Below are 10408 nucleotides of genomic sequence, written 5' to 3'. Positions count from 1 at the left end.
AGTTCAAAGATTTGAAAGCATTCATTTGTGTATGTTCATTCCCTTGTACAACAGGATCTGTTAGATGAGCAGCCACTGGCAATATGACTGATACCAGAATGTCTGTGTTGTAGAAATAAAAGCTCATCACCTGCTAAGCAGCAGCACACATGTTACAGCACCTGACTTAGCTCCTAGGTGCTCCCATCTGACTGTAAAAGCAAGTCTCTCAGCCTAGGCATTCTCCTGCTAATGTCACCAGCCTTCTAATCCATGCTTGTTCAAAACCAATGGACCAGGTATATTCAAGCAAAAAAAGAAAAGTACTTTCTTACTGAATTCCTGCCAAATGCTTAAAAGCATGGATTTTCTTTAAGAGGAACTATCAGTCAGTGGTCAGTGTCAGACTGTCTCTGAACACTAGTACAGGTCTCCCATCTGAATTTCAACTCCAAATGCTGACATAATATTCCTGATGTTGCACTGGAATTATTAGTGGGGAGGCCATTAACTGGTGTCCAGATTCCAGGCATGTCTTCAGTGTTCTGTGGTCATAGTACAGTCTGGAAAGAGATCCTTTCAATGTCACCAACAAAGAAATTAATTATGGAAAGGATATCTTAATCCTTATAGTAAGCTATGACAGCAGTATCCCTTTCTCCTTATTTTCTCAGTTGACCTGTTGACATAGCAGTGCTTTGGCCTGGATTCTCCAGGACATTATGACTGTATTAGTTCCAGGCTAAAGAACTTAGTGAGGTCAACTTTACTGATTTGATTCATGGCTTATGTCATAATTACATGGGCCTTAAAATGAAACACTTATGATGGGAGTCAGAGACATGGCATTAGGCTACCCTAGCGAACCTAAAACTTAGCTTGCTTCCTCATTGGGAAGGAGCTCTGGCAGTTTCAGGAAAATGATTCACCTTCAAACTCTCCAGGAAGAAACAATGAAGTATCTGAAGACAAGATTTCTGAGTTCAGAGGCTTACTTCACAGGTCAGATAGATGCCTTTAGGGGCAAAACCCTTTAGTAACACACCTTCAAAATGCCCTCTCCTGTTTCTCAGTTAAAACTTTTTAGAGAAATTTGAGGATACTCTCAAGTGTTCTTGGCCACAGTTTTTCTTACATACTTGTGGTGTGTGTGTGTGTCTCTGTGTGTGTATGTGTGTGTGTGTGTGTGTGTGTGTCTGCGTATGTATCTGTGGTGTAGGTCTGTGTGTGTGTCTGTGTGTGTCTGTGTCTGTGTGGTGTGTATGTGTGCACACACATACCAAGGCTAGAAGTTGACACTGGAGGTCTTCACTGCTCTCCACCTTTTTTTTTTTTTTTTGAGACAGAAGCTCTCATTGAACGTGGAGCTCACCAATTAACTATGTTAGCTTTCAAGTGAGCCATCAGGTTCCTCCTATCTCTGTCTCCCTGTGATAGGATTAGAGCATGCACCACCATGCTTGACTTTTTACATGAGAGTCGGGGCCCAGACTCAGCTTTACCTACTGAGCTATCTCGTCAGTCCCCCATTCATATTTTAAACTTTCAAACAAATATTCTATGGCCTTGAGCTAAGCCCCAAAATGTGTCTTCCACCTTTCTTCTTGAGCTATGATCTTCATATGAGAATGCTCAGAAACGGGTTTCTTAGCTGAACGTGCTTAGGTATGTGTCCCATCCTAAAGTGCTTTCCTCAAGGAGTATGCGCAGGCTCTCTGACTAAAACCCCCATGCTGTATTCGTTAATGGCACTGATTTGTAAGCAGCGCCATTTTCTTCTTGCCCACTGTAAGCCACAAATTTCTCTCTACCTTTATTTCTAGATGATGTTGGATTTTGGCTATACGGTTTTATGCTACAAGAGCCAACTCATATTTAAATATCAGAAGTGAGTAGGAAAAAAGTCCTGCAGCATTGTCTGCCCCTTTCCTCATAGACAAGATGAAGATCAAGCAAACCAAAAGTCAATAGTTTTTCATAGATGAATCAGAAAAATCAAGGACATGGGGTAGGGGGTGCAGTAAACAGCCACCTTCGAAACTACATATACAAATGCAAAAGAATAGCAGCTGGAATCAGCTTACATGAGTGTGTATGTGTGGCTCAGGTACTCAGACCTTTCCTTCCATTGTGCCACCATATTAACAGAGCTCAGACCCTCTCTTCTCCTCCATCCTCCCACACCACCATGTCAACAAGCTCCAGTGTAACAGTAGTTTACAACTGAGGATGACACAAGACATATCTCCTGTTTAGGAAGTTCTCAGGGAGCCGGGCAGTGGTGGTCCACACCTTTAATCCCAACACTTGGGGAGGCAGAGGCAGGTAGATTTCTGAGGCCAGCCTGGTCTACAGAGTAAATTCTAGGACAGCCAGGGCTACACAGAGAAACCCTGTCTTTAAAAACCAAAAAGTTCTCAGGGAAGCTCAAAGACAACAAGAACAAAAACAAAACACACACACACACACACAAACAAAAACAAAAAAAAAACCAAAACAAACAAACAAAAAAACCCAGAGGCCTCTGTTACAACAGTTAGAGGAAATATCCAACAAACCTGGACTGTCTAGACTTTAAGACCTAGAAGGTCTTAAACCTTCACTTAAACCTCACACTAAAAGCCTATTACCAGATTTAGCATGTAGCACACCCTACTATCAGCCAAAATAATACAAAGCACACTAAAAGGCCAGAAAATAACAGTCTTTCTAGACAAAAGCAAACTTCAGAACTGCAATCATATATTTTATCCAATAAAAGTGTCCAATTCTGCTATTAGCTGAGAAAGTCATTGACCCAGGAAACAGGGAGATGGAACAAGAAAAACTTAGTGTCCCAGGAACACAGAAGTGGTTTTGCTTGCAAGTCAGCTTTTCAAATCTAAGAGATTGAGGAGCTACAGTATAGCATATTAATAATGAAGGAGAAAGAGACTTATCGAGGGGAGTGATAATAAGATCTTTCCTCATGGAACCTGGGTGCTAACTCTTCTTCCTCCTTTTACAGTTTGGTATTTCTTATCATCGCGTCTTTAACCTTAAAGTAAGAAGGAACTAGGCAAGTCCAGTTCTGAAACAAAACACAACATGGATGATCAGTATGCCCATTTGCAGATCTCAGGGGTATCTGAACAAAAGATTAAGCAGCAAGTGGCAGACATATAAGACACCAATCCATTTGACCAAGGGTTGGCAGCAAAACTGCCCTCCAAGTCCCTGAAAATTACCCCAAGCAACTGCTTATCATTATCCACACAACGGAGGTGTTATCTACAGCAAAGCTAGTGGGAAGCTAATAATGCATTGTGTAGCTGTTATCATGGCTAGTTTTATGTCAGCTTGACACAAGCTAGAGTCATCTAAGAGGAGGAAACCTCAATGGAAAAAATGCTTCCATAAGACTAAGTTGCAGGGAAGCCTTTGGGGGTGTTGTAATTAGAGAGGAATGTGAGAGGCACAACCCATTGCACATGATGCTATCCCTGGGCTGGTGGTCTTGGGTTTTATAAGAAAGCAGGCTAAGGCATGAGGAGCAAGCCAGTATTGCAAGTACTTCCCCTTTGCCTCTGTATCATCTCCTGCCTCCAGGTTCCTGCCCTGCTTGAGTTCCTGTCTTGACTTACTTCAGTGATGAGCACTGTAGTGGAGGCATAAGCCAAATAAACTCTTTCCTCCCCCAAGTTGCTTTGTTAATACTAAGTGTGACCTCTAAAACTAGTGATTTTTAAGCTGACTAAGAAAGTAGAAATAGACTTATCACCTTTTTCCTCATTAATTATTTGGCACAAAATACTAGGTAATTAGTTTTGTTGAAGCTCCAGGTTCAAATGTGAGTACCATATAAACTGTGCTCCAGGACAGGGAGGTAGAAGAATAAGAAGTTCAAAGTCATCTTCAGCTACACAACAAATTGAGGACCAGCCTGGGCTACATTAAACACTATCTCAGCTATTTGTAAAATGACACAGACTTTGAAATGATCATACCTGATAGTTTGAATAAGTATGGTCCCCATAGGCCATGCTTGTTTCCCAGTTAGTGGAACTGTTAGGGAAGGATTAGAAGATGTGGCCTTGTTGGAGGAAATGTGTCACTGAGGGCTGTTTGAGGTTTCAAAAACTCATGCCATTCCCAGTGTGCCCTCTCCTCAGCCTACTTTCAGATCAAGATGTAAGCTCTCAGCTATTCCTGCTGCCTTGCCTTTGTTCAGACATGAACTCTAACCCTCTAAAATCATAAGCCCCTCCATACTCTTGGCACTCACCTGGAACCAAACCAGGTTCAGCCCCATCCCGGGTTCTGCTTCCCCTTCCTGCTTGGCACTTAGACAGCCTGAGAGAAATGTGGACCTGGGGACCCCCTGGTCACAACTCCCAGTGGTATCCTGGTAGCACCTGGGTACACAGGAGACTGGAAACCACAGCAATCGTCCCAGACCCTGCTATTTCCCACCAGTGAAAACACAGACTGAGAACCCCTACTACGAACCTTGTTCTGCCTCCCCTGAGTATCTTGCCAGCGTCACTCAGGCACCCCAGCAGCAAGACAGACATGCAGCCAGCAGATGACAGTTATGCTAGGCTCCTGTCTGCAAGTATAAAATCTCATCAATAGTGTCAAGGGTGGGCTTTTTTCTCTCATAGCATGAGTTTCAAACTAGGCTTGTCATTGGTTGACCCTTCCTCCAAATTCTGCTCCATCCTTTACCCCTGTACATTTTGTAGGTAGAACAAATTGTGGGTATAAGATTTTGTGGCTGGGTTGGTGTCCCAAGCCTTCCATTGGAAGTCTTGCATGGTTACAAAAGATGGCCAGTTTAGGCTCCGTATCCCCCCATTGCTAGGAGCCTTAGCTAGGGTCATCCTCATAGATTCCTGGGAGTTTCCATTGCACTAGGTTTCTAGCTCATCCCAGAGACACCCCCCCAACCCAATTGTCTCTCTCAGTACTCTCTCCTCTGTTCTTCCCATACCTTATCTGTCCATCCTGTTCCAATCCCCACTCCTTTTTCCACCTAGTCCCCTCCAGCATCTTCAACAAATGGTGCTGGCCTAACCAGATGTCTGCATGTAGAAGAATGAAAATAGTCCCATAACTATCACCCTGCACAAGACTCAAGTCCAAGATGATCAAAGACCTCAACATAAAACCAGATATACTAGATCTGATAGAAGAGAAAGTGGGAAATATCCTTGAACTCATTGACATGGCAGACAACTTCCTGAAGTGATCACCAACAGCTCAGGTACCAAGATCAACAATTAATAAATGGGACATCATGACACTGAAAGTATTCTGTAAGGCAAATGACGCTGTCAATAGGACAAAATGGCAGCCTACAGAATGGGAAAAGATTTTAATCAATTCCATGTCTGACAGAGGGCTGACATTCAAAATATATAAAGAATTCAAGAAACTAGACATCAGCAAACCAAATAATCCAATTTAAAAATGTGCTACAGATCGAAACAGAATTCTAGACAGAGGAATCTCTAATGGCCGAGAAGCACCTAAAGAAATGTTCAACCTCCTTAGTCATCAGGGAAATGCAAGTCAAAACAATCCTGAGATTCCATCTTACAACCCTAAGAATGGCTAAGATGAAAAATTCAAGTGATAGCTCATGCTGTCTTCTCCATTGCTGGTTGGAGTACAAACTTGTATAATAACATTGGAAACAAATTTTGTGGTTTCTCAGAAAAGTGGGAATAGATCTAACTCAAAACCCAGCTACACCACTCCTGGGCATATACCAAAAAGATAGTCTACCATACCACAAGGACAATTGCTCTACTATGTCCATAGCAGCTATTCGCAATAGCCAGAAACTGGAAACAACCTAGATGTTCTTCAACTGAAGAATGAATAAAAAAAATGTGGTTCATTTACACAATGAAGTATTTATTACTCAGCCATTAAAAAACAATGACATTATGAAATTTGCAGGCAAATGGGCAGAACTGGAAAAGATCATCCTGAGTGAGGTAACCCAGACACAGAAAGACAAAAATGTTATGTACTCAATTATAAATGGATAGTAGCCATAAAGTACAGGATAACTATGCTATAATCCACAGACACAAAGAAGCTAAGTAACAAGAAGGGCCCAAGATGGTGAATCTTTGAATCTCACCCAGATGGTGAGATAAGAAAGGGTTTCTTGCAAATACTTATCAAAAGAAAGATTATAATGAAAGGTGTATAATTTAAATTAACTTCTAGAATAGACCTCTTCAGAACAAAAAAATTCCTGAGTAATTAAAATATGTCGAATTCTCCGAGGAAACTTACTAAGCCACATAGAACCAGTAAAAGATAACTAATATATTTGAGACAAAACATTGATTGATAGAGATTCAAGAGAAAGGGAATACTCACTATTCAGAATTCTCTCAGTAACTGACAAATACAGAAAATAAAAATCAGTAAAGATTTAGCTGAACAAGACAGCACTACTCATCAACCACATCTGATTGACACTTATGGCAAACTTCAACAATAGTAGAACATTTTCTTCTAAACATATACAGCAATCACCAAGAAATACAATCTGGGCCATAAAACACTTTTCAAAGAATTTAAAGGAAGAAGAATTATACAAAATCTAGTTCAGACACAGACGAATTACACTAGAAACAATTACAGAAAGATGGCTGGAAGTTGTCCAAAACTGTTAGAGTTTGAACAACCCACTGCTAAGTGACAAATAAGTCAGGGATCGTCCAGGAGAGGCATGGTAATTTCTGGAAATTAAAATACAACCTTTATAAATGTATGAAAGCACACAGAAGTGTTCAGAATCTTGACATTGTGATACAACATTGTCATATACCGAGCTCACACTCAAAACTCATAATCAAGTTGCAAAGTTAAAGTTGAAAAAAAAATGCTCACAAAAATGAAAGAAAACTAAAAACTTCATAATTTTTTAAATAAGTTTATGATCTTGTGTTGGACAACATTAATAGCTACCCTTGGCATGAGTCTGAGGGCTATGGGCCGTGGGCTGGACAGTGAGTGCACAGAGATAACAGAAAAGAAGGAAATTCTAGGGCCTAAACTTCCACCTTAGTGATCCAGATGGAGTAATGTCACTGAAGACTAACAACTAAGAAAAGAAACAGTCAAATTCAGTAAAGAGCAGTGATACTGAAACCTGAAGGTGTCAATGATTTGGACAATAACATAGAAAAGCCAGTGAAATCATATAGGCTCAGAACATTTTGTTTTATTAGTGGGGTTGTTTGAGATAGGGTCTCCTGTAGCCTGGGATAACCTCCGATTCATTACATCTTTGAGTGTTTAAAGATAACCTAGACCTTCTTACCCTCCTGTCCCCAGCTTCTGATTTTGTCCATAGCATGGAAAAGCTCTTAGTGAAGTTAACAAGGGAAAATGGTACAGGTTACTAGTATTGGGAATGAAAGAATAACAATTACTAGTCCTGTGACCATTAAGAGAATAATAAAAGAATGCTATGAATAACTCTGCCTACAAGTTTCATAATCTACAGAAATGAATCAGTTCTGTAAAAGAAACAAACAATTAAAATTCACACAAGAAGAAACAAATAAAAGAAAATAAAAATTTAAATAATAACCCTTTAAAACTACTCAACTAAGTACCATGAAACACCTGCACTTGAAAGCTGGAGGCTACCCTGGGCTACAATGAGATCCTAGCTCAAACAAGAACACCAATAAACATAAAAATGTTCTGAGCCTAGATGATACTGGCTTGATTCTTCCAAAAAAAATTTTACATTAAGTAAAATGTTGCCAGCTCTCTACATCTTGCAGAAAATAAATTAGAGGGACCACTTCCAACTCATCCTTATGAGGACTAGTAACAAAACCAAATAAAAACATTTTAAAAGAAATGAGGGCAATAAATCAATGTTTCTCAAATATAAATGAAAATTTACTTAAAAAGTGTTACCAAATCAACAATATATTAAGGATAAGTACAGAATAGCACCAATTGGGACTTGTTCTAGATATAAAATTGGTTAATTAGCTCATCAAATTGGCATGTTAAAAAACCTTATGGTCATATCAATAGATACAAATGAATGATTGACAGAATTCAACACTGTTTCATGATCTGACAAAAGCAGCAAAGGAAAACCTTCAGCAAACAAGGAGCAGAGAGTAATTTTTCTCTCCTTGATAAAAAACATACAGTTAGATAAAGCACTGCACTACAGCAAGATTGCATTTAATGGCCTTCAAAAACAATAACACATTAGGAAGAACTCATATACGTGAGTGATGTCCATGAAGATTACCTCCCTGGGCCTCCTCATAAAACAAAACAAAGAAAAACAAACACAGTTAGCTCATTGCCTTTGAGCATCATCATTTCTTAGAGCAGGATCAATTGCCCTTCAGAATACACCAGATCCACGACACTCACCGAGAATTCCATCATGCCCACAGCAAGCAGGGGCTGTCTTCCACATTCTTTCTTCTTCACCATCGTCTGCTTTCTCCTGACTCCCATCTCCCTCTTTGAGACCTTAATTGATCCTCTTTAGTTTTTAGCTCACCTTTCCCTGCCTTAAGCTTCCACTTATGACAGAAAATTTTAATATGATGATTTCTAGTCCTTTCAATTTTCCTGTTGACAACATGATTTTGTTCTGCTTTATGAGAAAATAATATTCTCTGTGTGGGTGTACATGTATTATTTTCTTTATCCATGAAATTGTCTGAGCAGCTGTTGACTATATATATATATATATATTGGCTGATTCCATAACTTGGCTGCTGTGAAAAGTACCATACTAACTGTGGTTGATGCAGGCATCTATTCTATATAATACTTTCATTTTCCGTATACATATACCAAGAAGTTGGCTAGCTAGATCGCAAAGCACATCTATTCTTAGAGTTTTGAGCAATCTTCACTGTATTTTCCACAGCACTTGTATTGCTTGACATTCTCACCAACAGTATGCAAGGGTTCTTCCTCTCCACATTCTGCCAGCCCTTGCTATTCCTGTATATTTCACTATGGTCATTCTATTTGGGGTGATGAAGGAGCTCACTGTAAATTTTATTTACATTTTCCTGATGGCCAAAGATTTTAAGTAGTTTTCTTCTAGTGGCAGGTCCTTTGTAATTCTTCCTTTAAGAAGTTTCCACTTAGTTTGTCTGATTTCCATTGGATTACTTCTTTGCTAGTGGTTTTAGCTCTTTCCTATTGTGGACGTTAATCTTTTGTTAAATGAGCAGCTGGTAAAGGTTTTCTCTGAATTTGTAGATCTTTTCACTTCTCCTTTCTCTGCTACTTATTTTCTTTGCTGTCCATCCTTGCTCTGGTTTCTGTGCCTTTGGAAACTTACAAAGCTGGTAGTTGCAATAATACCTTGAAATGCTTTTCTCTAACAGTTGCAGAATTTCAGGATTTCAGATGGATATACTTTAAATAAATTAATACTATGCCAGTCAGTGGTGGCACATGCCTTTAATCCCAGCACTTGGGAGGCAGAGGCAGGTGGATTTCTGAGTTCGAGGCCAACCTGGTCTACAGAGTGAGTTCCAGGACAGCCAGGGCTACACAGAGAAACCCTGTCTCAAAAAACAAAACAAAACAAAACAAAACAAAACAAAAAAAACAAACACACACACACACACATACAAAAACAAATAAAAGTAATACTTTAAATTACTTTAGTTAATTGGACTCCTTTGTGTTTCCTTGCAATTGATTGGTTTTCCTAGACTAGTAAAATTAACTAAAGGATTGTTACTGGTTTTTTGACAGCAAGGTCTTTAAATCTGCACACCACTTTGAGTTGTATGACTACTTTAATAGCAGCAATTCTTGCAATCTACAAACACCATATACTTTCCAACTTCTAGTGTCTTCAATTTTCTTTTTCTAGAGTCTGATCATGGTTATTATAAGGCTTTTTAAATACTTAAGTTTTCCTAGGTATTAAATTTTGTTATTTTTGGTGGCTATTTTGAATTGTTTTTCCTGATTTCTTTAGTTATGAGTTCATTCTTGGGGTGTAAAAAGCTACTGATGTTTGTGTATTGGTTTTGTATCCTATTTTACTGAATTTGTTTACCAGTCCCAATAGTCTTAGATGTTTTTAGACTTGCCTATACATAAATTTACAGCATCTAAACAGGGATAAGTTGACATCCTCCTTTCCTAATTGCATGCTTTTTATTTATTTCTCTGGTCTATTTAGGCTAAAATTTCTAGCATTATATTGAATACGAGTAGTTACAACAGACCCCCATGTCTTCTTGTTCCTGAACTTAGACAAGATGCTTTATTCCCTGGTATTCAATATGATATTGACTACAGATTTATCATATACAGCCTTTGTTATATTGGGATACGATCATTGTATAACTCATTTATTCAAGGTTTGAAAGATGGGGTGTTAGATTTTTTTTTTTTTTAGATATTT

General features: G+C 39.0%; 1 long non-coding RNA gene across 1 annotated transcript in view; it reads left to right on the top strand.

Annotated features, from left to right (window-relative positions):
- The first annotated feature begins 809 nt into the window (after window positions 1–809).
- Window positions 810–10408, top strand: part of LOC116080242 — a 25142-nt gene continuing 15543 nt past the window's right edge. Inside the window, exon 1 of the long non-coding RNA XR_004114362.1 lies at window positions 810–981. This is a non-coding gene — a long non-coding RNA (uncharacterized LOC116080242). The remainder of the gene's footprint in view (window positions 982–10408) is intronic.

Source organism: Mastomys coucha, unplaced genomic scaffold (genome assembly GCF_008632895.1).
Source record: "Mastomys coucha isolate ucsf_1 unplaced genomic scaffold, UCSF_Mcou_1 pScaffold6, whole genome shotgun sequence".
NCBI lineage: Eukaryota > Metazoa > Chordata > Mammalia > Rodentia > Muridae > Mastomys > Mastomys coucha.
This window is presented reverse-complemented; position numbering and strand designations above follow the sequence as displayed.